This window comes from Phragmites australis, chromosome 6, assembly GCF_958298935.1.
Source record: "Phragmites australis chromosome 6, lpPhrAust1.1, whole genome shotgun sequence".
NCBI classification, from domain to species: domain Eukaryota; kingdom Viridiplantae; phylum Streptophyta; class Magnoliopsida; order Poales; family Poaceae; genus Phragmites; species Phragmites australis.
Window position 1 is genome coordinate 22,707,913 of NC_084926.1, and position 7,482 is coordinate 22,715,394.

Genomic DNA, 7,482 nt, shown 5'->3' on the forward strand with positions numbered 1-7,482 from the left:
TCGGAGGCCATCAGCCAACCGACGGGTAGACCACCTGGCCCTACAAAATCCTCCGCAACTGGCCCTACCTTCACCACCCCAGTCATCCCTAGAACTGCACGGTGACGAAGGAGCGCAGGGCAAACGGATCGTCCTTGCCATTACTGGCGGAGGGAGCTCCGGAGGCACTTCAAAACGACAGCGGTGAGACTATGCCCGTGGGGGCACCACATCGGAGCAACTAGCATCCACCGATAGGCCCCTGACTGGGCCGATGCCCTCGTAACGTTCACCATTGACGACTTCAAAAGGGTAAAATTTCCCCACTTTGATGCCCTGGTCCTCTCAGCCAATATCACCAAAGTCGAGGTCCGAAGGATACTAGTCGACGGAGGCAGCTCGGCGGACCTCTTGTTCATGCATGCCTTTGACCAGCTCCGAATTCCGCGAAGTCGACTCTCACCAAGCAGTAGACCCCTCCAGGGATTCAATGGAGCCCCCCTCAATGCCCTAGGTCAGATAGAACTCCCGGTCATCTTCAGCAAGGGCTCTGCATCACGATCTGAGGTTATCACCTTCGACATCATGGACGTACCATACGCCTATAATGCCATCCTAGGACGGGGGACCCTGAACAAATTCGGAGCTGTACCCCATCACAATTACCTCTACCTGAAAATACCCGGACCCCAGGGGTTAATAACCATCCATAGCGACCAAGACCTAGCTAGACACATCGAGTATGGGCACCCCGCTCTGCTCCCTAGTCGCCATATCCACACTCCAAGGCCACAGCCAGAAGGGGACATAAAGCTAGTCCCCATACACCAAGACCAACCCGACCAGACCTTCCAAATAGGGGCAGACCTCGCTTCTGGGCAAGAAACCCAACTCCTGGCCATCTTACGGAGTAACCTCGACATCTTCGCATGGTCCTCATAGGACCTCCCAGGAGTCGACCGCAGCATCATCGAGCACTCGCTCAGGTCGACCCGAAGGCAAGGCCCGTACGCCAGGGGCTTCGCAAGCTCTCCCCGGAGCGGGCAAAAGCCGCAAAAGAAGAAGTAGAAGTTGCTGAAAGCCGGTGTTATCTGAGAGGTTATCCACTCCGATTGGCTCTCCAACACCATCCTGGTCAAAAAATATAGCGAAAAATGGCATATGTGCATCGATTTCACGTCATTAAACAAAGTATTCCCTCGGGATCCGTACCCTCTCCCCCGCATCGACCAGCTGGTGGATTCTACCGCTGGCTATGAAATGCTAAGCTTCCTCGACGCCTACTCCGGATACCACCAGGTGTGGATGGCAACGGAGGATGAAAACAAGACCAGCTTTATTACCCCCTTCGGAGTATACTGCTACGTCCGGATTCCCTTTGGTCTTCGAAACACTGGGGCCACGTTCTCCCGCCTAGTACACAAGGTGCTGCAACAACAGTTGGGCCGCAACGTCAAGGCCTACGTAGACGATACCGTGGTAAAAATCCAACTAGAAGCCACCCACGTTGTTGACCTACAAGAAACATTAAACAGCCTCCGAGCCGCTGTTATACGGCTAAATCTAGAAAAATGCGTATTTGGCGCTAGAGGTGGAAAAATGCTAGGATATCTTGTCTCCCGAAGAGGCATCAAGGCCAACCCGGGCAAGATTCATGCTATCGTGGAAATGTCACCTCCCACCAATCCTAAAGAAATACAACGCCTGGCCGGCCGCCTCGTAGCCCTCAGTTGCTTCCTCGCGAAATCCGCTGAGCACAATATCCCTTTCTTTAAAACGCTAAAGGGCTTCAAGCCATTTAGCTGGACACCGGACTGCCAGGCAGCATTCGAGGCCCTAAAAGCGCACCTTTCCCACCTCAAAACACTAGCGATGCCCCTCCCCGGTGAAGGACTACTCCTGTACCTATCCATCTCTGCATCCGCCGTCAGCATCACCCTGGTACAAGAGGAAAAAAGTGGCGATCGCCCTATTCAAAGGGCTATATACTACATCTCAGATGCCTTAGCCGGGGCCAAGACACGTTACACTGAGCTTGAAAAAATAGCCTACGCCCTACTGATGGCCTCGCGCAAGCTCCAGCACTACTTCCTTGCCTACGATATCACTGTTCCAACCTCGTACCCACTAGGCGACATGTTTCGCAATCGGGAGGCGATGGGACGCATCGGCAAGTGGGCGGTAGAGTTAGCCCCCTTTGTCGTAAGGTTTGTAGCCCGCACCTCCATAAAATCCTAAATCTTGGCAGACTTCATCGCCAAATGGACCCCGACAACAACCGAACCCAACACCACGCCCACCCAAGACATCTGGACCATCTACACCGATGGAGCATACTGCTCCACGGGCGTCGGAGCTGGCGTGGTCCTCATATCCCACCGAGGTCAAGGCCTGCTGCAAATAGGGAGGAACTTGCCCCCTCTAGGCGGCGGACGCACGCGCCGTCCTTTCACCTGCTAGCCGAAATCATGGGGGAGTGAAACCGACTCCCCTGCCCCCAACGACAAGACGACACGCGTCCCATGCTCTGCCAGATAGGGCAGGACTACACCTCCCCCTAGGGCGCATTCAATGCCCCCTGTCGCCAACATCATCCAACACGCCGTTCCGTCACCCGGGTCAAATCGTCACGGGCAAGCCAAGCGATTCTCAAACCACAAGCCATCAACCACAAGCCAGGGATCACCAGGGGCCCTGCTCCTAAGGAACTGCGGGCCCGACAGTTCTGCTGGCCGCCCCTGCAAGGGGTTACTGTTGGGGGTTGTTATTAAGGACCCCCGACGGTCCCTTGGCTTACTTAGCTCAGCCTCCCAAAGGTTGAGCATGTTCCCGCCTTCCGAAGCCCCGGCCTTCCGGAGCTTAGCCTCCCGAAGGATCGGTCTCCGAGGCTTCGGCCTCCCGAAGCCTCCCCTTCCGGAGCCTCAGCCTTCTGGAGCTCCGCCTCCCGAATACCCAGTCCCCGAGGCTTTGACCTCCCGCTGCCCGAGCTGGCTTCCCAGAGGTTATTGGGTGAGTCATCAGTCCTTAGGAAAGATCTGCCAAAAAGCAAGAACCAGTCATACTTTACCTGCGAGGAAGTGACCGACATTAAATGCCTAGGCTAGTGGATGCCGCTCTGACACCCCAGCATGATGGTACCTATCCTGACACCCTTGGTGGTGCGGCGCCGGGCTACAATTGGCGACCGGCTCGCCCCGTTCAGGGGTAGACACCATGATAGTTACCACGGTGGATATTTATCTCCCGACATGGTAGAAGGTAGTCTTCCGGGATAAGGCTCACTAATTTGGTCGGGTCCCGGATATTTGTACATTATGATAACTTGTACGCCAAGCTACCTATAGCCTTATAAATAGGAGGCCATGGTCCTCTGGGCAATGGACAGACACAGAACACACATCACATTAAACCTGTAATTTTCCCCCAGATCGATCCATTTTTCCTACCATCAATATACTCGTGGTGTTCCTTCCTCTCAAACTTCATCTCCAAGTTTGAGTATCCTCCTTAGAAGAAACTCTCACCGTATTTGCTGGGGCAAGATGAACTTTTGCTTCAACGGATGATAAGAAGTATCGCACATACAAAATGCTTCACAAATAGGTGATAGCTTCAGTGTTACCTGAACACCCGTGTTTAATTTTTTTGGCCGAGTCAGATACCCCGAATCCGAGTCAGATTCCGACACCCGTGTTGGATTCTGAATTGTATTTCGTATGTCCAAATTTTTTTTACCGAATCTGACACCAAGTCTGAGTCAGATTCCGACATCCGTGTCCGTGTCCAGTAACACTTGGTATTATTTTCAGGACCTTGTCTCAGTTCTTAGTTTTTCAGAAATGACTAAAAAGGACCACATCAGACTTCACTAAAGAAACTAAAAAGGACCACATCAGACTTACTAAAGAATCGAACAGGAATATGTATTTCTCTAGGAAAACTGATTGAAAGGCAAGCGATGTGGATTAGTTTGTTGCTCACCTTTCCTTCTCAAACTTAGTCTTGGTGTCCTGTACCATAGTCTGAATCTCTGTTGCCACACTGAAAGTTAAGGAAAACTGTTAGCAATTTACTCGGGATAGCTCTCCAGCAATGTGTACAACTTTGGACATCGAAAACAACAATATAACATTCCCTTAAAAAACACAGCATTTAGAACAAAAAGGTCTAAGCATATCCAGACATTGATCATGCAGATAGAAAATATATGATTCTAAAAAGCCATTGTTCCTGATCTCTAGCCTCAACTCACTTGCCAGTCACCATAGGTGGATTTAGTTCAGTCAGTGATGCTTCCTTCAGCATAAGTGAAAACGGATTCTCTAATCATCAACTACAACTACAATAACTAATTCACTAAAGCACCCAGGCATTCACCACCAACTTGACACCCATGATATGCACCCCACTAATCTGCGGTTTTAAGCACAGCCATCTGAACTCCAAAAATCAAACACAGTGAGTAACGCTGACACATTCCTTCCATGACATTGGTACATTATATGTCAATCAGTCATTTTGTGCAAAATTTGCAGATCTCAAGCATATGTGCCGCTTGACATGCACCAAAACACACCAAATCTCCCTCGATTTGAACTAACAGAACAGCGGCACACATACATTACAATGACACAACAGAGGCGCACATACATTTGACAGAACCAAAATGTTGCATGGATGGCTGGAATGAGGAAATCGTAATCACCTGGAGATGGCGTGCTTGGTTTTCTTCTGGCCCTTCTTGTGGGCCTTGTCCTTGATGTGCCGCAGCAACGTGACGAACTCCTTCATGTCACTGCATCCACCAAAGACGGGACCCCCCCCCCCCCCCCAAAAGAAAAACAGAGATAGAGCAAAAATCAACAAAAGCGTAAATACGAAACCCTTGCTTCATCACGTCGATTTGAACGATCTTGCGTGCGGACTGCACCAAATCCAAAACAGCGAGGCCAAATGGCAAACATGAAAGGCATGGAGTGGTGAAGAGGGCGAGGGGATAGCAGGCAAGGCACCTGTTGAAATCGTGGTCGGAGTCGTCCATGCCGCGCTCACGCCGCCTCTTGTCGGAGAGTAGCGCCTTGGCGGGGTCCTTTGCCGCCGAGCCCCGCTGCCTCGCCGCTCACCTTCGCCTTCCCCGCCGCCGAAATTGCTAGTGCTCGAGACCGCCGCTTGGATTGTGTGAGTGTGTGGGTGCGTGCGGGGCTTCGCCGCCTTTGGGGTGGTGCGGTCGTGAAGCCATGTGGGGTTTCCCGGGTTTTGAAATGGATGCGCTCCGACCTCTCGTGCCATCCTCCATGTGAGAGGTGCCCTTTGAGCCGCAGCCCTCCTCATCGAGGAGCGCCGCTGCGTCATTCAGAGAACTCATAGCCGGTGTGGTGCCCGAGATGGAGAGAGATATGTGCCGCCGCCACTGCCTCTGCATTAGTCCGCCGCTGCATCGGTGACCCCGCGCAAGCACCCGTACAGGCTCCTATCCGCTGCAGATCCTGGAGGACTGAGGGGATCCTGGTTGGGACGGTGGAGCGGTGGTCGCGGACTGGGGGGTGGTACGGCACGGGCGGCGGCGATGGGTGAATTTGGAGGATCGGGTGTGATTTGGGAGGCGCATCGTCGCAGACAAGGAAAGGGAGCAGGTGCGGCCAGAAATTACGGGGCTGGCGTGCATGCAAATGGAGGAGCGAAACAAACGACAGGAGTGAAGGGAGACGGGGACACGGTGGCCGGTGAGCTCGAGGTAGGTGACAACGGGGCTAGGGTGGGTCAGGGGCGTGATGGAGACGAGGAGGATCTTGCGGAGGATGATGTCCTCCACCTCGTCAGGAATGCGCTGCGGTCGCGCCAGCGAAGGTCACACCATCGGCGGCGGTGAGGATGTTGCTGCTGCCTTTACTTCTGCCTTGGGCTTGGGGAATCGCGTGTCGCAATGGGTCAAGAGAAGGGCCGCGATGGCAGATTGGGGTGGGGGCGTGGGGCAGCGTGTCCACATGTGCGGGCGAGGTTGATGGCAGATCAGCACATCAGCGGGTTGGAGCAATGGGACAATGCTGGGCCCACATGTTGACGCTCGGTGGTACGAGGGAGGCAGAACGTAGACAGATGATGCATGACGGAAGGAAAATAACAAGGTAAAGACTTCGTCCCAGACGTACAAGCGTTTGCTCACACACATGCACGCTCGTGCCAGCCGTCCGATCCAACTTCTCTACAACTGTATCCATCTGATCCATTCCCTCCCATATCCAAACCTCTTCTCATCACATAGACTCATCCTCTCTCTCTCTCTCTCTCTGCAACAAACATCGACTCATCCTCTCCCTCATCAATCCCCCCCTTCTCTGCAACAGATCAAGGAGTATGATGGCTCGCCGGCCATCCCCCTAGCATGGAGTAGCTGGATCCAGCCACCCTCGCGGTGCGGTGCTGCCTTAGCTCTTTTGGTGCTCTCTATCTCCCCCCCAAACAGATCCAGATGCATGGGAGCTCGAGTTTGCTGGATCTCGCTGCTCTCATGCCTCGGTGCTACCTTACTGCTTCCACCATCTCGCGCGCACCCTTGACTCGTCCTCTCCCCCCCCCCCCCCAACAGATTCAGACTCATGGGGGCTTGTCAGCCATCCCCTGCATCCAGTTTGCTGGATTCGGCTGCTCTCGTGCCTCGGCGCTTCCACCGTCTTGCGCATGCGCCCCTAGGTGACCCCACCATCACTTTCGTGTGAGTGCCCGGGAGGCAGGAGGTAGCCGCAGCCCCATCTGTAGCGGTTCGCCCGTTGCCCATAGTGGACATAGGGAGACAGCTGGTGTCCGCTTTCACAGCCTCGATGGTGCCAGCTACAGAGGAGGTAGCCCTTGTCATCCCAGCGACCGTGGTCTACAAGGCCCAGGCGCGAGAGCTGGAGGGCGCTTCATCGCTGGTGTTTATGGATCATACGGCCACCTCCTCGTCAACAGTGGCCACGCTCCTCCGCCCGCGCCTTGACCCCGGCGTGAGACCTCACGACGCGATGACCTGATTCTCGCACACCGATGCAGCTACCTATTAGATAGCCGATCAAATTGCTTTTTTGCTTGCAGAGATGCAACAAATTGCTTATGATTTTCGACCGATTTGTCTTTTACATTTGTATGAATTTGCCTATACAGTGCTTCAAATATGCCTAGCAAATACATTGAATTGCTTTTCAATTTTGCTGGTGGCTAGGGTGCATCGGGAGGCACCTTAAAAGGAAGCTCAATTGCTGTTGCGGCCTACACGACGAGTGTTCCTGCGGATCGTCGAGCTTCAATGGCATCACCATTTTGTGGTGTGTAAGTGATCTACACGGTCCCGCATGTATCTTGGTGATGCAGATCGACCTGGGTTTCGATGGTGTTCATTTGGAGCAGCCACCTCATCCTTGGTCATGAGTTCGCTAGACTTGCTTGTCGATTGAAACAAATTTGCACTTGGATTTGCTCCGTGGGCAGAAATAAATTTGCTTTATGATTTCATATGGATTTGCTTTT